Source organism: Colossoma macropomum, unplaced genomic scaffold, assembly GCF_904425465.1.
Source record: "Colossoma macropomum unplaced genomic scaffold, Colossoma_macropomum, whole genome shotgun sequence".
NCBI classification, from domain to species: domain Eukaryota; kingdom Metazoa; phylum Chordata; class Actinopteri; order Characiformes; family Serrasalmidae; genus Colossoma; species Colossoma macropomum.
Genome location: NW_023494793.1, coordinates 42,291,435 through 42,318,420, shown reverse-complemented (window position 1 = coordinate 42,318,420; position 26,986 = coordinate 42,291,435). Strand labels below are relative to the sequence as shown.

The 26,986-nt window shown below is 39.8% G+C and overlaps 1 long non-coding RNA gene across 2 annotated transcripts; it reads left to right on the top strand.

The window, feature by feature from the left end:
* The first annotated feature begins 177 nt into the window (after positions 1-177).
* LOC118813961 lies at positions 178-26,986 on the top strand. Of its 2 annotated transcripts, XR_005007688.1 has the most exons (4): positions 178-224; positions 11,718-11,875; positions 26,511-26,616; positions 26,701-26,986. It is a non-coding gene; the product is annotated as an uncharacterized LOC118813961 (long non-coding RNA). The 2 variants fall into 2 exon arrangements; XR_005007687.1 differs by lacking the exon at positions 178-224 and having other exon boundaries at positions 11,462-11,875.

Genomic DNA, 26,986 nt, shown 5'->3' with positions numbered 1-26,986 from the left:
TTATATCCCTCAATTCCTCAGTCTGTAGATGGTAAGTAAGACTTGGCAGCTCCATATAAAGGTGAGAGGATTTTTGCCAGTTTAAACAAAAAAAAAACTATTTAATCCTTGAGTTCTTGTGAATCTGAGTTTAATAAAAATACATGTTTCTAAACACAGGCGAGGAGAGGGAGAGAAGGAAACTGAAGCAGACTGACAGGGCTGAAGAATCAGGTCTGATAAAGGTTGGTGATCAAGAAAAAAGCGAGTGAGTGTTGTTTAAGCTTTCAGTTCAAATTGAGATTAAATAAAAAATGAGAAAATATTGTTTTTGTGCTGTAAATGTCACTATGGTTGCGTCACCAAAACTTTTAAACATGTAAGCGTAACTACAACAAAATCAAACTCTGTCTGGTTGCGCAAACTGAGACTGTACCGATCTGTAATCTGCGTATTTGAATAACATGTTTAGGAGCTGCAGCTTATCAAAGAAAGAGATAACACTGCTTGGCTTTAATACTTAATGTTTGATCTCTGATCTGTGTAGGTGGACAGATGATTGTATTTGAAATCATTTAAAGTATTTTCCCCATTAAATGTATTTAAAGGGGAACTCCACTGATTTTTCAAAATAATTTCAAAATTATTTTTTGTGTTAATTTTTTAAAAATTTTTATTTTATTGTTTTTTAACACACACACACACACATATATATATATATATATATATATATATATATATATATATATATATATATATATGTATATATATAAAGCGTTAGCACACGTTATCATAAAATCAGGGTGTGTTAAAGGATTATGGAAATTACATTTAGGACGGTACATAAAAAAAATATATGAGGACATAGCTTCATAAAAAAAAATACACAAGTGTATATATGGGATGCATAATTGCATTTTTGAGATGTAAACAGAGTCATTCAGAGTGGTTTGGTGTGAAAAGCTCTGTTCTAGAGAAACTTACTGAGTCAGAACTGTTCACAGTGGTGGTGATAGGAACCAGACGTCCACCTCCAAAAGCTCCCTCACAGAAAGTTACTACATGAAGTGGTTATGTATACGATAAGACATTGTTTTATGGTACTTTTGAGATGAGAGTCAAAATAGTCCCCAATTAAAACTTTTCAAAATTTTTTTCAGATTTTCCACTATTTTCCATCATCAACATTCCATATAAACTCAGAAGACTCGTGTAGGTTCACTGGTGGTTCTGGATAGTAAATAAAATGTCTATATTTGTGTTGTAGTCATGGCGACCCCTGGTTCCTATCAGCACCACTGTAAAGACATCTGAACCGTTTCACACCAAACCACCCTGAATCACTCTGTTTACATCTCAATGATCAAATTACACAGATATTTTGAAAAACTAGTAGAGTGGTAAATAATCTGTGCTTACTACTGTAGTGTCTGGGCAAAGAAAAACCACAGAGAAACACTGCGTATGTGGTCAAATCCTCTTTTATTTATATGTAAGGACTGTAAGGAAGATAGGCAGGTCACTTCTAGAGTCCAGATTAAAACCTGATGGAGAATATTTGGTCTCACATTAAACACAGACTAGCTCAGCAATGTTTTTAGCTGTTTGAAGCCGTCAATGCTGAGTGGAACAATATTGACTCATCTTTCTGTAAAAGACTGTCTGCAAATTTACACTCAAAACTTCAGCATTTAAAGAAATCGAAGGGAAAAGCTCTCACATATTCAGTTACTTTATCTATTTGTTCCATTAAATATTCTTAAGACCTTTAAAAGCTTGATGTTTTGCCACTTTGGCCTGTTTTTTGCCGAGGTGTGTAGATACTGAATTATTCATTAATAATTCAATTTAATATTAATAAGCAAATAAAAAGTCTGAATCAGGAAAGAGGCAGGACAGAACGTTAGAGAGGAGAGAAAGGCCTTTTTGTATGTTCTCTCCTTATTTCTCTCGCCCTCCCCTCCATATAAGTGACCCACTTAGCACGACTCGATTGCCGTTCTTCCGTTATTGAGTTAATCAGTAACTGAGCAGCAGCCGTCACGCTCTCCACAGCACCAGAGGAGCTCTAATGACACACAGATCTGCTTACTGCCGCTCCGTTCCATCTGCTCTGCACACCAGCACACTCAGACTCCATATGAGCAAAACTATGACATCAGGAAAGAACTTTAGAGGCAGTAATGATCAAAATTAAAGCACTTTATCATGATATGTAAACTAGTTCTTACTTGTAGATTATTCAAACAAGCTAAAAAATTCATTTCTTAACTAATTGAAACCATAAAGAGTCAGAAGTGCTGACTTGAACCAGAATATAAATTAAATGTAAATGTAATTAAATGTGTAACTCACTATGTAATTATATTAGTAAGTAGTTTATTATATTTGAATAGTATGGCAAAAGAAAAGTAATAACTAAACTTTGGAGGGTTAATGTCAGTATCAAACTGAAGAGCTAGGCCTTCAGCTGGGGCCATAAATGTAAACGCTTCTACAATAATGCTAATTTCTGCTAGCATCCCTATGAGATTTGAGTGGTATGTTAGCGCTAAGCTAACTGCGATTCGCATTAATACTTTTTGGCCATTCTAGGTTAAATGCAGACATCTGAAGCTTGTAACAGACATATTAACATATTTTTTTACTTTATATCAGTTTTATAGTGACTTCTTCAGTGTCCTGACACAGAGCTGCTGTTTTCCTCCTGACGGAAATACATCGGTCAGGCTACTACTTGTACTCACAGTTAGTGATGTATCTAGAACCCCCAGAAGGCCTATAGTGACATTTTTATAGTTTATAGTTTAACTGATCTTGGACTAAAATCCTTTTGCTTTGAGTGACCCTATACCTTAATCATGTTTATTTTATTAAAATAAATGACTGGACATTCCATTTTGTCACTACAAAAATGTTTCAGTAGTGACTGTTTTGGTGGTGGCAATTTTAGCTCATTTTGAGCTCAAAAACACAGCAGGTACATGAGCAGCAAACACAGCTTTGAATAGCTGTTCATACAGAAAATCATTACATGTTACTTTAAAACACTAAAAAATACTTAATTGCAAAAAATATGAAACAAATTTTTAACGTTCCACACTGATTTCCAGACTTTGGAACACTTTAACTTCAAAACAATGGGATCTAACTGCTCACCATGTGGCCATGAGTGACAGGGATGCAGCCTCACTTCCTGCTCTAAAGTGCAGAGGCGTGGTTAAAATAAGGCTCCGCCTACATACCAAATCTCTGTGTTTTGATAGTGACAATAAAACGTAGGACAGCATTTTTTGAATAAAGATTTTTTATTTAAAAATCAAACTCACGATAAATCTCAATCTTTCAACTTTAAAGGAAGTCAAAAAGATAAAAGAAAACCCAAAAACAAAACAAAAGTATTATTTTCACAAGTGTAAACTAAGGGGTTTGGGTTTGGGACAGACTACTCCCAATACAAAGTACCCTATAAATAGTGAATTAGTATGTATTTAGCTTATCTATATCTTTATTAATGCCTTGGGTTTGAATAGATCAGAACATAATAAAAACATACCTTACTTTTAATGTAAGTCAATGGAACCAGACTTTTTTCCAAGCCATTTTGGGCCGTTTCTTTTAGTCCATTCATCATGTAATTTACATACAATGTAAAGGGCAACAGGTATTTTCACATTATGCCAAAACCGATAACAGCGATATGTTATATATTCATTTACATACAGCATAAAAATATTTGATGAAGGGTGGCACTGTGGTCAGGAATAAAGACTAGAGTGACTTACACAGGTTGAACATCAGCAGATGGGCTACAGTCTCAAACTGAACACCGCCAAGGTGGAGTAACAAGCGAGGGGTTTCTGATAAAGTGGCCAGGGGTTATGCATTAGTGTATTATCTCAAGACAGTATGACAGTACAGGGGTATGATAACGTTGATATTGCCCAGTCTTGGTCCAAGGTGAACACTGTTTCTGTCCTTAAATCCCAGCAGAATTTCCTTCTGTACCTGCGGTTGGCTCTCATGCTGTTTTCCTCGCTCCTGGGCAATGCTAACGCTAATCACGAGCCTTCATCACACACCAAACAGCAATCACAAGGGTTCTGAGGACGCACACACAGAGACGGCTTTGTTTTCTTCCTCCTGTCCTATTTTAAAATAATGGAGCCCGACTACACTTAGTGCAAATTCATTTACAGTAATTACAGTAAAGCTTTATTTCATTTGTTTAACCCTCTGAACTCTAAACGGCCTGTATACAGGGCCACACTTCAATTCCTTACTTAACCACAGATCTTTCATAGCAGTTGTTGAATAACTTATAGTAGTTACTGAATAATTAATGTAATTTACTTAATAAATCATAGTAGATGCTGAATTTTATTATAGATACTTGATGATTTTTAGTCGTTACTGAAAAATTCATAGTAGTTACTGTGAATCATTTATAGTAGATACTGAACCATACATACTAGATGTTAAATATTTCGTAATAAATACTTAATGATTTATAGTAGATACTAAATAATTCACAGTAGATATAAAATAATTTCTAGTAGTTACTGAATAATTTGGAGTGGTTTCTGAATGTTTCATTGTAGGTAATGGATAATTTGTAGTAAATACTGAATCATTTATAGTAGTTACTAAATAACTTGGATAAGTTACTAAATATCAGTAGTGATCAGTGGTGAACTATGACTATTAGTGCTAGGACTTTAGTTCAGACAATAAATGCCAAAACTCCAAATAAGAAAAAAACCCACTTTTACAATAATGCAAATTTCTGCTAGCACCCCTATGGGATTCTAATAGTTTGTTAGCACTAAGCTAATGGCAGTTCACATTAACATTTTTCTAGCCATTCTAGATTAAACACAGATATGCGAAGCTTGTAAAAGACATTGTGTTTTATTTGAAGCTTAAGAAAAAAGACATTAACATATATCTGAGCTTGTATGTATCAGTTTTACAGTGACTCCCTCAGTGAAGAGTTCTGCCATAGAGCTGCCGCCGCAGTTTTCCATTCCTAACAACTAATCCGAACCTGCTCAGACTACAGCTCACATTTACAGTTAGTGACATATCTAGCGCTTCCAAAAGGCCTAGAATGATGTGTTTTTATCACAAACCCACTGTAAATCAAACATGACTGGTTGATTCCCCTTGTCACATCTTCATTATGTTGGTAGCTAATCTAACATATAGGAAGGGGTCAGCAACCCAAATGTTAAGAAGAGCCACTTTGTCCTTTCAACGAAAATTAAACCACCTTGGGAGCCACAACATTTTATGTCCATTCTACCACGTTGGCTGTAAATATGTCTCAGTATGTGTAAATGTTCTAGTACAGGCTAAAAAATATAAACTAAAACGCAGACTTACTTTGCTCTGCTTTAAGCTTTAGCTTTTCTCGTATCTCCAGCAGGAAACTTTTCCAAAAGTAGAACAGTTTCTTGTAAAATGTCTGTCAGCGTTCGACTTTTTACGAGGCTGAAGTCGCTTCTCATTCGCCAGCTTCTTGTTCGAATTATACCGTTCCACCTTAAATGGTGCCTAAGGTGCCGGAATGTAACTGTTGCACCATTTAAGGTGGAACGGGAAAATTCGAATAAGAAGCTGGAGAACGAGAAACTGACTTGTCAGTTTCTCGCTGCAAATTAAATGTATCAGGAAACCAGCTGGAGTGATTATAAATGCAAATAAGCCCATTTGTCTCCAAATTACTGATATTCATCTTAAATCTTTCTCTTTAACGTTTTGTTAGCTACTAGCTAGGCAAGACTGTTGTCAGTGTTGCTATGGTGACCAGCAGTCTGCGCTGATCTTCAGGGTTAAAGGGTGAATTAGCAGTTCTACATTAACTCCAGAGTTTAAGACCATTTATTGTTAAACTGTGTTGAACGATCAGCAGAGCTTTATTTTACTGTAAAGGAGGATTATTTTATTTTTACCTGCAAATCTGATTCTGCTGTGGAGCCACAACAGGACAGTAAAAGAGCTGCATGTTGCCGACCCCTGGTGTAAGACCATCAGTTCAGCTCCTGAGGTCCTAACCAATGGGAGAGCAGCTTGGCTGTATCTCTGTAGATACCACAAAGAAAAAAAACTGATTGAATCATTTTTATTGACAGTTCCAAGAATGTTTCCTTTTATTTTCAATCAAGACCTATGAAATAATAGTGTAGCACTACAATATTTGCATAGTTTGCATAACAAGCATGACAATTCTAATAAAGAAACTAAGAAATTACTAGGCCTATACGTCCCTGAGGGTTACTGAATAATTCATAGTAGTTACTGAATAACAACTAATAACTTAATAATAATCTTTGTTTTAAAGGGTTACTTAGATATATGAGCCTGCTCTTTAGGTAACCTCAGACTCAGAGTTAAAGCAACTGATCATGAGGCTTTATTTACCAAAAAAACTCCATTAAATTCAGATACACAAAACAAGATACAGAAACCATAAGGCAAATATCAATGGCAGATAAAACTCCATGGTAATTTATCAGTGGGGTAATCAGGTTTCCCCAGAATGTGAGTCATCATCCTTTAACGTTTATGAATTATTAAACTGTTTGATTCGGCACGCCAGCGGGGGCGGTTAATCGATTATTGATGCTGTTGTGTAACGCCCTCATTGAGCATGTAAATGAGTCTCCAGTACGCCATAAACATCCAAAGAGTTGCACATGTGGACCTGCTTTAATCTGTCATTCAATCATGATTCTGTATCCCTCTTAAAGGAACAGCATTACATAATGCACTGCATTATATTGTAATTACAGATAATAGATATAAGACATACTTTGTATGCCCTCTACTCTTCTGGGAAGGCTTTACACTAGATGTTGGAACATTGCTGTGAGGATTTGATTGAGCATTAGTGAGGTCAGGTACTGATGTTGGATGGTCTGGATGTTGGATGGTTGGAAGGTCTGGATCACAAACTCATCCCAAAGGTATTGGATGGAGCTCCATCACTCCAGAGAACTGTTTCACTGCTCCACAGCCCAGTGCTGGGAGGCTTTATATCCCTCTAGCCCACACTTGGCCTTGGACATGGTAGCCTTAGGCTCATGTTTGGCTGCTCCAGAGTGTCCCATTTAAGTGGTCAGTGCTTTTCTGTTTAGATTATACAAGCAGTTTGTGTTACTGAACACCTGTATCAGCAAAGGGTGACCTTAAAGTAGCCGAATTCATCAATAAGATAACCCTTTGCACATATAGTGTAGCTAAAAACAGTAGCAGGAGTCACCTGAATGTTGTCCATGTTCATAGATAACAGTGTGTTATACAGTGTCAGAAACCACAGAAGCCAATCTATTAGAGATTTATTAAAAGGGAAATTTCACCAATTTTTCTGCATTTTTCTATAAACTTTCTGCATAATTCAGTGTGTGAGGTGTAAACAGAGTGATTCAGAGTGGTTTGGTGTGAAATGGTTCAGATGTTTTTACAGTGGTGGTGATAGGAACCAGGGGTCGCCATGACTACAACACAAATATAGACATTTTATTTACTATCCAGAACCACCAGTGAACCTACACGAGTCTTCTGAGTTTATATGGAATGTGATGGTGAAATAGTGGAAAATCAGGAATAATACGTTTTCTTTGGGGACTATTTTGCCTCACAACTCCCTGCAAGTATCCCTCCACCATGCATGGATTTTAATAAATACATTTTAGGTCAAAAAACAAATTTATTAAAACAGTGTCTCAGACATCAGGCACTGAATTCATAACCACTTCATGTAGTAACTTTCTGTGAGGGAGCTTTTGGAGGTGGACGTCTGGTTCCTATCACCACCACTGTGAACAGTTCTGACTCTGTAAGTTTCTCTAGAACAGAGCGTTTCACACCAAACCACTCTGAATGACTCTGTTTACCATTTAATTATGCAGGAAATTTGGATAATTGGTGGACTTCCCCTTTAAAACAACCCCACACATTCTGTGAGGAGTGTGTGATGATGTAGGCAAGCAGTTAAGCTTCATTCATTACTTATACACTCTTAAAAAACATGGTTCTTCAAGGGTTCTTTATTAAAGAAAATAGTTCTATACGGAACCATGAACACCCAAAGAACCCTTAGCACGATTAAATGGTTCTTTACATGGTAAAATCGTTCTTTAGACTGATGGAGAATGTGTTGTACATGGTTCTATATAATGCTAATATAGCACCAAAAAGAATTCTTCTATTGTTATGATGTCAGTGTTATGAGTGGCCAATGCTATATAGAACCCTTTTCAAAAAGGTTCTACATAAAACCACAAAGACTCAAATATCCCTTTGCATGATTAAAGGGTTCTTTGCATCGTTAAAAGGTTCTTCAGATTGTGAGAGAGAGTTTTAAGTGGTTCTACAGATACCCTTTTTGAAAAGGGCTCTATGTAGCACCAAAAAAGGGTTCTTCTACTGTTATGACGTCAACACTGTAACAATAGAAGAACCCTTTTTGGTGCTGTATAGAACGTTTTTCAAAAAGGTTCTACATAGAATTATATAAAACACACTTTTCATCAGTCTGACGAACGATTTCACAATGCAAAGAACCCTTTAATCATGCAAAAGGTTCTTTGAGTGTTCATAGTTCTACATAGAACTATTTTTTTTTCACTTAAGAACTTTTGAAGAACCGTCTTTTTTAAGTGTGTAAGCCTCGTAGCTCCAGAGTAAAAACTGACGAAGCGAACTTCAGACACTAAATATGTTTTGGCTGTCTATTATACATTTGATGTAAAGGGGAAGACTGTGTAAATTAAAATTTTAAATTTTTTCTGAACTATTTCTTTAATCTCGATGTCAGTAATGACAGTTTTGGGCTTCATTTAGGCCTCTGCGACTGTTCTCTTTGACTCATCTCTGCTCTGTAACCACACAAATGCATTTTAATCACCGTGGTGTGATCCCTGGTAGGTAATAGGCCTAATTAGATCTCCAGGCTTGGATTTATTTGTGGATGGAAATTAGTGACGCACCAGCAGAGCTCATCCACAGGAAATTACATATTGCAGCACAGTTTAGTCTGAGCTTCTGCACACAGGATCAGCGCTGATGAATGAATCTGAACAAAAGCGAAAGTCCTTACTGTATGAAACATAATCATGTAGTCCGGCATACATGGACTGACCTGTGTGTCGCGCATGAGGTGAAAATGACCACACCTGTTGCGAGGCAGCCAGTTCATTATGATCTTGGATTGTTCAAGTTAGTGACCAGCTGCACTCAGTAGCAGCGACTGACCCACTTGCAGGATGTAAGTGTGTGTATATGTCTACGTATTTGTCTCTTTGAAGGGACCAAACCCCTCCAGTTCAATACAAACATGAACATGTAGTGGTTGCGGGGACTTCAGTCTCCTCTCCCCAAGGAAAAATACTCTTCGCCAAAAAGCTGCAGCTCTTATTAGAAAAAGTCATTCTGTAGAGTTCTGTGTTTCAGGGGTGCAGTAGGTTCAGCACAGAGCAGCTGTAAGTAGGTCAGAGAAATCCTCTCCGCTTTTTTCCTCTCTTCTCTACTTTTCTCTTCTCTTCTCTCCTCTTTTCCTCTCTTTCCTTCTCTTTTCTGCTCTTCTCCTCTCTTCTCTACTCGTCCTCTCTTCTCTTCTCTTCTCCTGTGTTATCTTCTCTTCTCCTGTGTTCTTTTCTCTTCTCTTCTCTTCTCTTCTCTTCTCTTCTCTTCTCTTCTCCTGTGTTATCTTCTCTTCTCCTGTGTTCTTTTCTCTTCTCTTCTTTTTGCTTTTTTTTTCTCTTCTTTAGTGTTTTCTTCTTGTGTTCTCTTCTCTTCTCCTGTCTTCTCTTCGATTCTCTCCTCTTCTCTTCTCTCCTCTCCTCTTCTCTTTTCCTGTCTTCTCTTCTATTCTCTCCTCTTCTCTTCTCTTCTCTTCTCTTCTCTTCTCTTCTATTCTCCTGTCTCCACTTTCCTCTTCTCTCTTCTTTTCCTCTCCTCCTTTTTTCCACTTTCTCTTCTCTTCTCTTCTCTTCTCTTCTCTTCTCTCCTCTTTTATTTTCATCTACTCTCCTCTCTTTTCCTGCTCTCTCGTTCCTCTTTTTCTGTCCTCTTAGTAGTCCTTTTCTCTCCTTTACTCTTCTCTCCTCTCTTTTTTTCTCCTCTCCCATGTTGTAGGAATTCTCCATTGGCCATGTCATGTTGTGTCACACTGCCATTTTCAGTAAAACCTCACTTTCCTGACCAGCATGAAAGTCACCCACATGTCCAGCACTAAATTAGCTTTTCTCCCCTTTCCACCCTCTGGCTAGCTTGCCACCGCTTGCGTTTTTATTTGCTAATGTCAGCCGCAGCTTGTGCCCAATCTGTAATTTACTGTCTGCCTTTGCTTTTTCCTGCCCAGTGGAAACAATAACACCAGAGAGCAAGACTGGCACAAATGAGTCGAGGTTCTGATCCGTATACACACTGAATTAAGCTCGGTTAGCAAAGCCTGTCATGTAGTCGTGCCTTATGGAAACCATAACTAGCTTTTACGGTAAATGCCACACCATTCCTGCAGCGGCCTGGCAGACAGCAGCTCTTTGCGTAAGGATCAGTCCAAATTTCGAAATGAAAACAGTCACGTCCCGTAAAACGATTGTTTTCAACCTCAAAGCTTTTTCTCCTCACTAATCTTACCAGATAAGACATAATAAAAACCCTCTGTATATACAGCTGGACTGCTTTACATGTACAACTGGACTTTACACAGCTTCTACAGTCATACTGCTGAAGGTGCAGTTAAGCCTTATGTGTGTGTGTGGTGGGTTAAATGTCTGTTATGTAAGCGAAAAAGTTGAAATACTCACAATGGCCAGTAGGAGGCTCCACTTACTCACCTTTCACTGTAGACTCCAATGTGGAGAATGCACAAAGAGCACATACAGCACAGATGAAGACTTTTTATCCTAGAAAACATCAGGAGAAACGTAATATACTATGAAAGTGTGGCAAGAACATTTATATTATGCATATATATATATAAATATATATATACTATAGGTGCACAATTTATCACACCTCCCCCACACACCCTTTTCATCATTGGTCAATTCTCACCACAGAGTGGGGCTAAAAATGATTCACCTACACTCATGCTGCACTCTGACATTGTACATATACTGTTAATACTGAATGTATAAGGTGAGTGTTTCTAATAAAGTGGCCAGTGAGTGAACGTCCAAGGTAGGTATTTCTAATAAAGTGGCCAGTGAGTGAGTGAACGTCCAAGGTAGGTGTTTTTACTCACTGGACACTTTATTAGAAGTACGAGGTGTGTTTTTTTAATAAAAGTGACCAGCGAGTGGAAGTACAAAGTAGGGGTTTCTAATAAAGTGGCCAGTGAGTGGCACAAGGTAAGTGTTTCTAATAAAGTGGCCAGTGAGTGGAAGTACAAAGTAGGGGTTTCTAATAAAGTGGCCAGTGAGTGGCACAAGGTAAGTGTTTCTAATAAAGTGGCCAGTGAGTGGAAGTACAAAGTAGGGGTTTCTAATAAAGTGGTCAGTGAATGGATGTTCAGGTAGGGGTTTCTAATAAAGTGGCCAGTAAGTGGATACCAAAAGCAGAGATCTATTAGAAGGTTACATCTCCGAATGGCTGCTATGTTCTGTAACAGTGTAGCTCAGAGATGTAAATAAATATATAAATGTCATGTGATCACAGGCTTTGTGTTTGTAACTCACCCAACCGGATTACTGTTTTTTTATTCTGTTCTTTTTATACCCGTATTGAAGGAAGAGCTGAGGGAGTGAAAAATAGGAGGCCTTGTGAAAAGAGATGAGAAACATGAGTCCAATGAAAAGAGAAAATAATGATGCAGGGATGGAGGAGACAACAGAGCTGCTGATGTTGCTGGGTGGAGGATGAAAGAGAGAAAAGAATAAATGCAGAGGTGAGAAAGAAACACTGCAGGAGGAATAAAATGGAGCACGATCGCTCACAGAGATAGAGGATGTAAAATAAGGGTGATATATAACACGGAGATGGACAGAGAGCCCGGAACTGCCTCCAGGCAATAAAGAGTAAAAAAGAAAGAAAGAGTATATGTACATACACACATACACACACACACACACGCACACACACACACACACACACACACACCATGCTCGGTATACATACACTGATCAGGTATAACATTCTGACCACTTCCTCGTTTCTATGCTCATTGTCCATTTTATCAGCTCCACTTACTATATAGGTGCACTTTGTAGTTCTACAGTTACAGACTGTAGTCCATCTGTTTCTCTGATACTTTGTTAGCCCCCTTTTACCCTGTTCTTCAGTGGTCAGGACCCCCATGGACCCTCACAGAGCAGGTACTATTTGGGTGGTGGATCATTCTCAGCACTGCAGTAACACTGACGTGGTGGTGGTGTGTTAGTGTGTGTTGTGCTGGTACGAGTGGATCAGACACAGCAGTGCTGCTGGAGTTTTTAAACACTGTGTCCACTCACTGTCCACTCTATTAGACACTCCTACCTTGTCAGAGACAATAGCTCATCTGCTGCTGCACAGTTTGTGTTGGTCATCCTCTAGTCCTTCATCAGTGGTCACAGGACGCTGTTGGCTGGATATTTTTGGTTGGTGGACTATTCTCAGTCCAGCAGTGATAGTGAGGTGTTTAAAAACTCCAGCAGCACTGCTGAGTCTGATCCACTCGTACCAGCACAACACACACTAACACACCACCACCACGTCAGTGTTACTGCAGTGCTGAGAATGATCCACCACCCAAATAGTACCTGCTCTGTGAGGGTCCATGGGGGTCCTGACCACTGAAGAACAGGGTAAAAGGGGGCTAACAAAGTATCAGAGAAACAGATGGACTACAGTCTGTAACTGTAGAACTACAAAGTGCACCTATATAGTAAGTGGAGCTGATAAAATGGACAATAAGCGTAGAAACAAGGAGGTGGACATAAATAATAATAAAGCAGGAGAGATATAGAGAGTTAGAGAGATGTTAGAAGAGAGGCAAGAACTAAAGAAAAAGAAAGACAAAAAGAAAAAGGAGGATAGAAGAAAATAGAAGCAAAGAAAGAGGAATAAAGAAAATTGGAGTGAGAGAGAAGGGGGAAAGAAAAAGAGAGAATGAGAGTAGAGACAGGGAGAGATTTTGGATCACAAAAAATAAAGAAAGAAAAAAGAAAGAAAAGATAAATGTTGGAAAAGAGTAGGACAAAAAAGGAGAGAGAGAGAGAGAGAGAGAGAGATGATGGAAGTAGGCCACAGGGGACACAGGGGGAGACCGAGGATGCCGTAATTCAGAGATGAGGGAGGAGATGTGTTTCTGCGATATGAAAGCGAGAAGCTCTGCCGCTCGGCTGCTCCTCTTTAATCTCTCACTGTGAGTCTCTGCTCTGCACATCCTGCTATTATTTTCTCTCAACCGTCAAACTTCTCATGTTTGGCCTTGGGTTACTGTAAAAGGCCCTGTACTGAGCCTCATTCAGAAAACAGCGCGGCTGAAACTCTCTTCACTGCCTCAGTGTGAATGAACGGGATTAAAGTGCTCTACACTGAATATGTGGATAGAAATGGAAATGCTTTGTTTTTTGTGACATCATAAAAACAATTATTTCAGAATTGGCAGCTTTTGTCACACTGGGCACTTGTAGATGAGACTGGACACCGCTGACACACATGAGCTGAATATTTCATTGTAGTCACAGAATAATTCATAGTAAACACTGAATTAGTCACTGTGGATACATAATAATGCATAACAGTTACTGAATAATGAGATTTAATGTTGCTGCTATGTTTGCTATTCATACTGTGATGTTTTATAGAGGGCAATGAAGTCTCACTGTGTGAGTATTGTGTGTCTCAGTCTTTTATAATGAATAATACTGAGATACACACACACACACTGGTGTAATGATGTCAGGATTATGTTTAGCCGATCCTAACGAAGCAGCATGTTTCTCCAGCTGCGTGTCTGCCAGCATGTCAGGAATTGTGAGGGTGTGTGTGTGTGTGTGTGCGTGTGTGTGTGTGTGTGTGTGTGTGTTTGGGAAATGGAGATTTAAAAATCCATATCATTAGACATAAAGTCTTTATTTGCTCAGAAAAAATACTCCTATTAGATTATATACCAATAATATTAATAAGTAAGTAGGGATCTTTGTGCGTATATGTGAGGCGTAGGTTTGTGTGTATATGTGAGGTGTAGGTTTGTGTGTATATCTGAGGCGTAGGTTTGTGTGTATATGTGAGGTGTAGGTTTGTCATATACCTGAGGTGTAGGTTTGTGTGTATATCTGAGGTGTAGGTTTGTGTGTATATGTGAGGCGTAGGTTTGTGTGTGTATGTGAGGTGTAGGTTTGTGTGTATATCTGAGGTGTAGGTTTGTGTGTATATGTGAGGTGTAGGTTTGTGTGTATATCTGAGGTGTAGGTTTGTGTGTATATGTGAGGCGTAGCTTTGTGTGTATATCTGAGGTGTAGGTTTGTGTGTATATGTGAGGTGTATGTTTGTGTGTATATCTGAGGTGTAGGTTTGTGTGTATATGTGAGGTGTAGGTTTGTGTGTATATCTGAGGTGTAGGTTTGTGTGTATATGTGAGGTGTATGTTTGTGTGTATATCTGAGGTGTAGGTTTGTGTGTATATGTGAGGCGTAGCTTTGTGTGTATATATGAGGCATAGCTTTGTGTGTATATATGAGGGGTAGCTTTGTGTGTATATATGAGGGGTAGCTTTGTGTGTATATATGATGCGTAGCTTTGTGTGTATATATGAGGCGTAGCTTTGTGTGTATATATGAGGCGTAGCTTTGTGTGTATATAGGCGTAGTTTGTGTATAGGGGCGTAGCTTTGTGTGTATATATGAGGCGTAGCTTTGTGTGTATATGTGAGGCGTAGGTTTGTGTGTATATATGAGGCGTAGCTTTGTGTGTATATGTGAGGCGTAGGTTTGTGTGTATATATGAGGCGTAGCTTTGTGTGTATATGTGAGGCGTACCTATGTGTTTATATGTGAGGCGTAGCTTTGTGTGTATGTGAGGCGTAGCTTTGTGCGTATATGTGAGGCGTAGCTTTGTGCGTATATATGAGGCGTAGCTTTGTGTGTATATGTGAGGCGTAGGTTTGTGTGTATATGTGAGGCGTAGCTTTGTGTGTATATATGAGGCGTAGCTTTGTGTGTATATGAGAGGCGTAGGTTTGTGTGTATATATTAGGCGTAGCTTTGTGTGTATATGTGAGGCGTAGCTTTGTGTGTATATGTGAGGCGTAGCTTTGTGTGTATATGTGAGGCGTAGCTTTGTGCGTATATGTGAGGCGTAGCTTTGTGCGTATATATGAGGCATAGCTTTGTGTTTATATGTGAGGCGTAGCTTTGTGTGTATGTGAGGCGTAGCTTTGCATTTATATGTGAGGCGTAGCTTTGTGCGTATATGTGAGGCGTAGGTTTGTGCGTATATGTGAGGCGTAGCTTTGTGCATATATATGAGGCGTAGCATTGTGCGTATATGTGAGGCGTATGTGTGCATATGTGAGGTAGGTTTTCGTATATGTGAGGCGTAGGTTTGTGCGTATATGTGAGGCGTAGCTTTGTGCATATATATGAGGCGTAGCATTGTGCGTATATGTGAGGCGTAGGCTTGTGCGTATATGTGAGGCGTAGCTTTGTGCGTATATGTGAGGCGTAGCTTTGTGTGTATATGTGCGATGGGTTTGTGCGATATGTAAGCATAGGTTTGTGTGTATATGTGAGGCGTGGCTTTGTGCGTATATGTGAGGCGTAGGCTTGTGCGTATATGTGAGGCGTAGCTTTGTGCGTATATGTGAGGCGTAGCTTTGTGTTTATATGTGAGGCGTAGCTTTGTGTGTATGTGAGGCGTAGCTTTGTGCGTATATGTGAGGCGTAGCTTTGTGTGTATATGTGAGGCGTAGGTTTGTGTGTATATGTGAGGCGTAGCTTTGTGCGTATATGTGAGCGTAGCTTTGTGTGTATATGTGAGGCGTAGCTTGTGTGTGTGTATATGTGAGGCGTAGGTTTGTGCGTATATGTGAGGCGTAGCTTTGTGCGTATATGTGAGGCGTAGCTTTGTGTGTATATGTGAGGCGTAGGTTTGTGCGTATATGTGAGGCGTAGCTTTGTGCGTATATGTGAGGCGTAGCTTTGTGCGTATATGTGAGGTGTAGGTTTGTGTGTATATGTGAGGTGTAGGTTTGTGTGTATATGTGAGGTGTAGCTTTGTGTGTATATGTGAGATGTAGGTTTGTGTGTATATGTGAGATGTAGGTTTGTGTGTATATGTGAGGTGTAAGTTTGTGTGTATATGTGAGGTATAGGTTTATACGTATATGTGAGGTGTAGGTTTGTGTGTATATGTGAGGTGTAGCTTTGTGCGTATATGTGAGATGTAGGTTTGTGCGTATATGTGAGGCGTAGCTTTGTGTGTATATGTGCGATGTAGGTTTGTGCGTATATGTCAAGTATAGGTTTGTGTGTATATGTGGGGTGTAGGTTTGTGCGTATATGTGAGGTATAGGTTTGTGCATATATGTGAGGTGTAGCTTTGTGCGTATATGTGAGATGTAGGTTTGTGTGTATATGTGGGGTGTAGCTTTGTGCGTATATATGTGAGGTGTAGCTTTGTGCGAATATGTGAGGCGTAGCTTTGTGTGTATATGTGAGGTGTAGGTTTGTGTGTATATGTGAGATGTAGGTTTGTGTGTATATGTGAAGCGTAGCTTTGTGTGTATATGTGAAGCGTAGCTTTGTGTGTATATGTGAGGTGTAGGTTTGTGCGTATATGTGAGGCGTAGCTTTGTGCGTATATGTGAAGCGTAGCTTTGTGTGTATATGTGAGATGTAGGTTTGTGTGTATATGTGAGGTGTATGTTTGTGCGTATATGTGAGATGTAGGTTTGTGTGTATATGTGAGGTGTATGTTTGTGCGTATATGTGAGATGTAGGTTTGTGTGTATATGTGAGGTGTAGGTTTGTGCGTATATGTGAGGTGTAGCTTTGTGCGTATATGTGAGGTGTAGGTTTGTGTGTATATGTGAGGTGTATGTTTGTGCGTATATGTGAGGCGTAGCTTTGTGCGTATATGTGAAGCGTAGCTTTGTGCGTATATGTGAGACGTAGGTTTGTGCGTATATGTGAGGTGTATGTTTGTGCGTATATGTGAGGTGGATGTTTGTGCGTATATGTGAGGCGTAGCTTTGTGCGTATATGTGAAGCGTAGCTTTGTGTGTATGTGTGAGATGTAGGTTTGTGTGTATATGTGAGATGTAGGTTTGTGTGTATATGTGAGGTGTAGGTTTGTGCGTATATGTGAGGTGGATGTTTGTGCGTATATGTGAGGTGGATGTTTGTGCGAATATGTGAGGCGTAGCTTTGTGTGTATATGTGAGGTGTAGCTTTGTGCGTATATGTGAGGCGTAGGTCTGGGCGTATATCTGAAGTCTAGGTGTGCCTACAGCTATAATTGTTCATATATTGTGAGTCTATATGTGCGTGTGAGTGAGCATAAGGTGGAGTGACCGGTGTATGTGTGTCATTTTGGTAAGTAGGTCAGTCATCCATGGCATATCATGCTGATTCATCAGAGATAAACAAATCCTGGTTGTTATGGCAGCAACACCGCGGTGCCCACCGCCTCCAACGCAACGATATCACAACAATCACACGCTCGACCTAACAAACATCTGGAAAGATCCACCATACTTATGATGTTTACAAAGATCTGTCAAGGCAAAACGAGACTTTGTTTATCTTATATAAACATCTATCGTAATTCTACCCTCATTGGCTGATCTATTGTGTCATTTAAGAATACGACCTCATCTCACTTGCGTTACTCAGTATCGATTATAGGCCGCACTGTACATAGCACAATATCCTGCGAGTTTACCTTCATGGTGCCAATTGTTCCTCAGATATTAAATGGGAAAACTTCACGTGAGATCAAAGTGCATTGAAAATAAAAGCCTTATCTAAAACAATATTAAAAAGTGTGATTACATTGCCTCCTTATAAAATATTTCCTTATTACTGTCAGTCTGCCGCACCTGTATGAAAGCAGGGTGTGTCTCCGGGCTGGAATGGAACAGTCCAGGTTTATTTAAGGTTTTACAGCAATGTTGCTGACCTGGCATCAGATTTACCCTCAGGCATCATAAAATAGACGTGACAGGAGAAAACCGAGTCTAGGCAGGTACTGTTTATGTGATAAACAGATCTCAACATCTCTCGGCATCAAGTGTCTGTGTACTTTATCAGCACAAGGACTTTCTTCTAACACTGTAGTTATTTAAGCTCAGAGAAGCTCTGAAACTGAAAGAGCAAAACCATTTCTTCCATATGTATATATATATATATATATTATATATATATATATATATTCATTTATATATATACACACCAATCAGCATAACATTATTGTTTCTATATAGGTGCACTTTGTAGTTCTACAGTTACAGACTGTAGTCCATCTGTTTCTCTGATACTTTGTTAGCCCCCTTTTACCCTGTTCTTCAGTGGTCAGGACCCCCATGGACCCTCACAGAGCAGGTTCTATTCGGGTGGTGGATCATTCTCAGCACTGCAGTAACACTGACGTGGTGGTGGTGTGTTAGTGTGTGTTGTGCTGGCCTGAGTGGATCAGACACAGCAGTGCTGCTGGAGTTTTTAAACACCTCAGTGTCACTGCTGGACTGAGAATAGTCCACCAACCAAATATATCCAGCCAACAGCGTCCTGTGGGCAGTGTCCTGTGACCACTGATGAAGGGCTAAAGGATGACCAACACAAACTGTGCAGCAGCAGATGAGCTATCATCTCTGACTTTACATCTACAAGGTGGACTGACAAGGTAGGAGTGTCTAATAGAGTGGACAGTGAGTGGACACAGTGTTTAAAAACACCTGCAGCCCTGCTGTGTCTGATCCACTCATATATATATATATGTATATTATATATATATATGTATATATATATATATATATATATATATATATACATATACATTTGTGTCAGAAACAGTATTTAATGTGGTGTCCGCTCTTTACCTTTATTCCAGCTTCCACTCTTTTCAGGAGACTCACTTTCAGTTTCTCAAAGAATCTGCAGACACACCTCCAAAGTTCAGTCTTAGAAGTTGGTTCACTTGACTTTCCCCTTCTGTATGTATGTAATCTATATAATCTCCAATCATCTAAGGTATGATGATTGACATAACCTTGCTGCAAACATGCCATATGCTGTCATGAGCTGTTATGACAGACTATATTCAGTGTTATAAAACGGATAGTTCTGGTCCTAAAATCTGATTGGCTGAGCAGCGCTTGAAGCCGTTGTTAAATCCACGATACACACACACCTATGACCGCCTCACAGTGACTGAATTGTGTATCACTGCACCACAGCACAACAACCCTTGTGCTGTTAATGAATAATCCTCGACTCTCATGCTGCACGAATGGAGCACTGAGTGAACTGATAAAGTAAGAACCCATTTTCTGTTTAAACTGAGGGGCTGACAGCTTATGTTCTTAACTAGAACCAGGCTGGTCAGCTAGCTAACAGGCCAAAAGAGCCAACAGCCTAAATACCTATATCACAGGCTGGAATTAAAGTAATTACAGTATGATTAACTGTAAAACGGCAGTATAAAAGTCTAAATATGTCACTTGAATGTTTTACACACTTCAAACGTTCTGTAACGAGGCAGAATAACTCAGACGCTCGCAGTTTAAAAAAGAGAGTGAGGCTTTAATGTTAGAGTCGTAATCCAAAATCATAGTCAAAAAACAGGCAAAGGTCAAATCCAGCAAAGGTAAGTTACACAAAAAGACAAACATAAGGCAAACAAAGTCCAAAGGGCAAATGCAAAAGGGCAAAAGTCAAAAACAGCAAACAGAGTCAAAAACCGGAAAATCACAACAGAAGATTATAATGCTCAGTAGCTCTTGGGGAAAAGAAGCAATACCTCGCGAGGAACTAGACTAAAAGCCCAGGCTTTATACTAAACTAATTATATGACAACCGGTGAAACCAGTTAATACTCCGGTGACAGAGAGCGGTGATTGGGGCAAGATGGAGGACTGAGAATCATGTGATCCCCCTGGGGGTTCTGGGAAATGGAGTCCCAAGAGACCTCAGAGCCTGAAGGATGCGTGACGGCTCTGTACTCCCTAAATAGTGTGCTAGTTATTAAAGTTTAGAAATTCTAGAGCCAAACAGTGCATTATTTATCGAGTGTGGATACTTCTTAGCTGTATTTTGCTCTGTTGGGCTGCAGCATCCAGTATTTAAACTCCTACGTAGTGCACTATGTAGGGAGCAGGGAGCCGTTTAAGAGTCAGCCCCAGTGTGAGAAGAGGGGCCGCTGGATTGGTGCTAAATAAGACTCGCAGTGGCAATTTGGTACCAAAAGGTACTTATAAATCCTCATTCAGTGGCCCATGGTTGCTTAGCAAGTATACCATACTCTAAAGGAACTACATTTCTTGGCGGAATACTTGTTTATATCTATTATTATAAATAATAACAAATTATTTTGTGAACAATTGTGTAGTTTATCATATTTTACGCTGGCCGCTGTTTAATAAAAGCAATAAGCCCCTTGAGGCCATTTGTTACTGCGGTTTTATCACAAGGAATGGAGATTTAGGACAACCTTACCATGATAAAACAACAGTAATGCACAACCTCTCATGGCTTATTGCTTTAATATAACAGCGTCATGTTATAATTGCTACTAATTTTCATAATATATGTTATAACATACGATGCTATGACTAAAGAACACAGCAAAAATTTGCCTATGACATAAGCTGTCATAACAATTACCAGTAACGGCAACATAACACTGTTATATTACTGAACAAATGTGTCACTATAGCTCATTACATCACATGACATCTGCTAGGACATGTTTATGGCATAGTTATGTCAATTAGGGTTCAAGTAAGGTGTCACCGTACAGACCTGTGTGAGCCTGCGCTAAGCGTGATTCCTCATTGTCCAACTAGCATTACTCAGAGTGAGAGAAAGGAAGGTAAATACTCTTTCACTTAAAGCTTAGGCCTGTGCATTACGGGTGTGTCTCGCTAAAGTGCACTGATTCAACACTCTCCAGCAGGCTCCAGAGGTGGGTTCAGCAGACTGAGACCAGTAAAAGCACTCTTAATTCAGTGAAATAATGACCCAGGTAGAAGTAAACATAGCTACAAACTACAAGTTGAACAAAAATAGTCTGAGGTGCAAAAACCCCAGTGTTGAGCTCCCCTGTACAACTGAACATCCAGCATCTGTGGACATCAGAAGTGAAGTTTGTTAGACTCTATTCTGCTTATTTTGGAACATTTTGGTCTAAAATAAAATGATAAAGCTCCAAAATCAGAGGTGAGATCAACAGTAAAGCAGAGCAGGAGCTGAACCAGCACAACAGTTTGACATTAAACCTAATAAAAGGAGATCTAGAACATACATACATACATACATACATCATCTAAACCGCTTATCCTTCTGGGTCGCGGTGGGGTGCTGGAGCCTATCCCAGCTGTCATTGGGCGGAAGGCAGGATACACCATGGACAGGTCGCCAGTCCATCGCAGGGCAGATCTAGAACAGAACTGAGTAAAAAGTGCATTCTTTACCTTACAAATTTACTCGAATAGAAGTTAAAGCATTAGCATTCAAAACTGTACATGAGTACATGGAACTGAGCAAATATAACTAGTAACTGGGGAGAATATTCTAGAACAATGTGAGAGATAAAGAACATTCTAGAACAGTGTGAAAGATGAACAGCACTCTAGAAGGGCTTCAATAGGGAGAATATTGTAGAAGAGTGTGAATGGGGGAAGAACATTCTAGAACAGTTTGAAAGATGAAGAGCACTCTAGAAGAGTTTCAATGGGGAGAACAGTGTGACTGGAGAGAACATACTAGAACAGTGTGAATGAGGACCAACAGTCTAGAACATTATGAATGACAGCAAATGTTCTAGAACAGTGCACGAAGAAAAACATTCCAGAACTGTGTGAAAGAAGACCAACATTTTAGACCAGTATGAATGGCAATGAATGTTCTAGAACAGTGTAAATGAGGAAGAACATTCTAGAACTGTGTGAAAGATAAAGAGCCTTCTAGAAGAGTTTGAATGGGGAGAATATTCTAGAACAGTGTGCATGGGGAGAACATTCTAGAACAGCGTGAATGAGGACCAGTATCCTAGAACAGTATGAATGACAGTGAATGTTCTAGAACGAGGAAGAACATTCTTTAGCATTTTATTTTAGACCAAAAGTTAGAACTGTGTGAATGAGGACCAATATTCTAGAACAGTCTGAATGACAACGAATGTTCTAGAACAGTGTGAAAAAGGAAAAACATTCTAGAACTGCGTGAAAGATGACCAACATTCTAGAACAGTCTGAATGACAATGAGTGTTCTAGAACAGAGTGAACAAAGAACAACATTCTTCCTGTATTAGCGATGAAGAGCCTTCTAGAAGAGTTTGAATGAGGAGAACATTCTAGAACAGTGTGAATGAGGAGAACATTCTAGAACAGCGTGAATGAGGACCAGTATCCTAGAACAGTATGAATGACAGTGAATGTTCTAGAACGAGGAAGAACATTCTTTAGCATTTTATTTTAGACCAAAAGTTAGAACTGTGTGAATGAGGACCAATATTCTAGAACAGTCTGAATGACAATGAATGTTCTAGAACAGTGTGAAAAAGGAAAAACATTCTAGAACTGCGTGAAAGATGACCAACATTCTAGAACAGTCTGAATGACAATGAGTGTTCTAGAACAGAGTGAACAAAGAACAACATTCTTCCTGTATTAGCGATGAAGAGCCTTCTAGAAGAGTTTGAATGAGGAGAACATTCTAGAACAGTGTGAATGAGGAGAACATTCTAGAACAGCGTGAAAGACGAAGAGCCTTCTATTAGAGTTTGAAGCGGGAGAATATTCTGGAACAGTGTGAAATGGGGAGAACACTCTAGAACGGTGGGATTGAGGACCAACATTTTAGAACAGTATGACTGACAACAGCTACTAGCTAGGTGAGATTGTTGTCTGTGTTGCTATGGTGACCAGCAGTCTGCGCTGATCTTCAGGGTTAAAGGGTGAATTAGCAGTTCTACATTAACTCCAGAGTTTAAGACCATTTATTGTTAAACTGTGTTGAACGATCAGCAAAGCTTTATTTTACTGTAAAGGAGGATTATTTTATTTTTACCTACAAATCTGATTCTGCTGTGGAGCCACAACAGGGCAGTAAAAGAGCCGCATGCTGCTGACCCCTGGACTAGATATAGTCCGTCAGCCAAGACAGATGTGGAGTCCAAATTTTGCTTCTATAGTTTAGAACTGAAGCTACGAGGCTAATGTAAGCCTGCTAACAGTAGAACTCAGTAGTCACCCAAATTGCCTGAATCGTTTCTATAACAATGCATCTCCAACACTTCAGTCAACGCACTCACAATGTGTCCAGGCCTTCATTACGGTCACACAGACCTTTTCAGCTCCTGATAGATGCTGGATGTACTGCAGTTCTGTAAGTCACTCAGTTCTTCAGTATGAACGGTTTAAGTTAAAGTAGCTGCTGTTTATCAGGAACTGATTGTGTTCAGTGAATCCTTCAGTGCTCACAACTGAGAGAAGTGTGTGTGTGTGTGTGTGTGTGTGTGTGTGTGTGTGTGTGTGTGTGTGTGTGTGACCTTCAAGAAAGCTGACTCATTACTACGACAGCACCCCGGTCTGCTGTCTCCCTAGTTGTCATGACGGCCAGCAGAGAGAGAAAGAAGAGTTGGGGAGAGAGGGAGAGAGAAAAGAATGACAGAAAAAAATGTGGGGGGACAGAGAGTGAGGAACAACAGTGAGAGGGACAGAAAGAAAGGATGAGAGAGAAACAGAAAAAATAATGATGGAGAGAATGTGTGTGAGAGAGAATGAAAGAGAGAGAAAAGAGTGGAAGAGACAGGGAGAAAGAGAGAAGAGGGGAAAAAGTGCAAGAGAGAAAAGAGTAAAGGAGAGAGAGAAAGAGAAAAAAGAGTGATAGAGAGAAAGAGAAAGAGAAAAAAGGAGTGATAGAGAGAGAGAGAAATGAGAGAGAGAGAAACAGAAAAAAGAGTGATAGAGAGAAATGAGAGAGAAACAGAAAAAAGAGTGACAGAGAGAGAGAGAGAAACAGAAAAAAGAGTGATAGAGAGAGAGAGAAATGAGAGAGAAACAGAAAAAAGAGTGATAGAGAGAGAGAGAAACAGAAAAAAGAGTGATGGCTGCCCAGAGAGGAGAGGCTGTGTGGTCACTGTTGAGACAGAGATGCACAGAAATTTAGACTGACAATTTTAGAAAGCTGATTTCATTTCATTTTGGAAGGGGGCTAAGCCCCGCCACACACACACACTGCTAAACATATAACTATACATCACCGCCTGAGAGACAGTATACTACCCCCTACCCCCACCCTACTGAGCCCCACAGTCCAGACCCCCAATACTACATATTTCTATTTAAAAATTACAAATATGTTAGTTTACTCATTTGTATAATTATAGTTGTTTATATAGTTTTATATAGTCCAGTAACTTTGTTATCATTGTCACTGTGTGTTTATGTTGTTATTGCTATCATTGTTATAATGCTTTGATGATACTGTAGCTTAAACAGCCATGCCAATAAAGATACACTGAACTTGAACAGAGTAAGAGAGAGAGAGAGAGAGAGAAGTGATGGAAAGAAAACAAGAGAGAAAGAAAGAAAAAACAGTTGAGGACAGAGGGAAAGAGAAAAGAATGACAGACAAATATGGGGGGACAGAGTGAGGAACAACAAAGAGTGATGGAGAAAATGTGTGTGAAAGAGAATGAAAGAAAGAGAAAATGGTGGGAAAGACCGGAAGAAAGAAAAGACATAAAAAAGAGAGCTAGAGATAGAGAAAGGAGTGAATGAGAGAGAGAGAGTGAAAGAAAAAGAGAGAAAGGAATGAAAGAAATGGAGAAAGAGAGAAAAAATGCAAGAGACAGAGAAAATAGTGAGGGAGAGAAAATGAGTGCAAAGATAGAGAGAGAAACAAAAAATGAGTGATGAAAAGAAACTAAGAACGAAAGAGAGAGAAAGAAGAATTGGGGAGAGAGGGAGAGAGAAGAGAATGACAGAGACAAATGTGGGGGACAGAGAGTGAGGAACAATGGTGAGGGAGAGAGAGGAGTACAAGAGAGAGGGAGAGAAAGAAAAGAGGAGGAAGAAAGAAAAAAGAGTGATGGAGAGAAAAGGGTGGGAGAGACCAGAAAAAAGATAGAGAAGACAGAAAAAAGAGATCCAGAGACAGAGAAAAGAGTGAAGGAACGAGAGGGGGAAAGAAAGGGAGAGAAAGGAGAGGAAAATGTAGAAAGAGACAAAGAGAAAAAGAGTGCAAGAGAGAAACTAGGAAGAGAACATGAGTGGTGCAGAGAGAGAGAGAGAGAGAGAGAGAGAGAGAGAGAGAGAGAAACAGAAAAAAGGGAAAAAGAGTGATGGAAAGAAAGAGAAAAAGAGTCAGGAAGAGAGGGAGAGAGAAAAGAAAGATAAATGTGGGGGACAGAGAGTGAGTAAGGGAGAGAGAGAGAAGTGCAAGAGAGAAAAGAGAGAGGGGGAGAGAGAGAGAAAGAAAGAAAAAAGTGATGGAGAGAATGTAGTAGAGAGAGAAAAAAGAAAAAGAAAAGGGTGGGAGAGACTGGGAGAATGAGAGAAAAGAGAAAGAAGAGAGCTAGAGAGAAAAGAGTGAAGGAGAGAGAGAGTGAAAGAAAGTGAGAGAAAGGAGATGGAAAAACGGAGAAAGAGAAAAAATGCAAGAGACAGAGAAAACAATAAGGGAGAGGCAAAGAGTGCAAAGATAGAGAGAGAAACAGAAAAAGTGATAGAGAGAGAGAACGAAGAATTGGGGAGAGAGGGAGATAGAAGAAAATGACAGAGACAAATGTGGGGGACAGAGAGGAACAACAGTGAGAGAGAGAGAGAGAGAGAGAGAGAGAGAGAGAGAGAGAGAGAGAGGAGTGCAAGAGATAGAGAAAAGAGAGGGGGAGAGGGAGAGAAGGAAAAAAGAGTGATGAAGAGAATGTGTGAGAGAGAGAATGAAAGAAAAAGAAAAAAGGGTAGGAGACAGAGAAAAGAGTAAAGGAGAGAGAGTGAAAGAGAAGGAGGAAAAGAGAGAGGGAGAGCTGGAGGTCAGTTGGGTTTCCCTGCTTTCTCCTCCATAGAAACACAGACATTTTCTCCTTTTGACTGTCAGTCATTGTGTAGATAACGAGTCTATTAACAGGCACCTTTTCAGGTCCTCTTTTGTTTTCTTTCCTTTGTCTCTCTCTCTCTCTCTCTCTCTCTCTCTCTCTCTCTCTCTGTGTCTCTGTCTCTCTCTCTTTCTCTCTCTCTCTCTTTCTTTCTCTCTTTTCTCAGAACTCCTTTTACAGGCTTCTGAGAAATTATAGAAAATGATATGAAAATTACAGAACAATTATTGGGTCCTTTAATCAGTCCGGCTGTGTTTGGCTGTGTTTGTGTTATCAGGCCGGAGCGGCAGCACAGACGCAGTTAACGGGTGAAAACGCTCTGGCGGTAATGAGCATTGCTGCTGGTGTGTCATTACTGTGAGGACGCCGCACTCATTCGTCAGGTATTCACCTCAGAAACGGTTTACAAAGTCTCGAAACCAGCCTCACAGCCACCGTAACGTCTGCTTCGTGTGTCTCGTAAACAGAACGGGCCCAGATGACGTGCGGTCGTGTTCCTTTCCAAAGCACTTGGGATCAAACCGAAAATGGAGCGCCCCGAGATCTCTGTGCTTTTAACTCTGGCAGCCGGACACGCTGCGTCTTTTCCTTTGTTTCGGCCTCCACGACTGATTCTGATTCAGTGACTCATCACTCCAGCCATTATTTTTCTCCAGCGAATGCTCACATGACGCACTTTTCTCCATCTGGAGAGAACCAGGCCATCCTTGGAAAACATGAGCTCTAGCAGAAGACAGAGGAAACTCTCCGAAC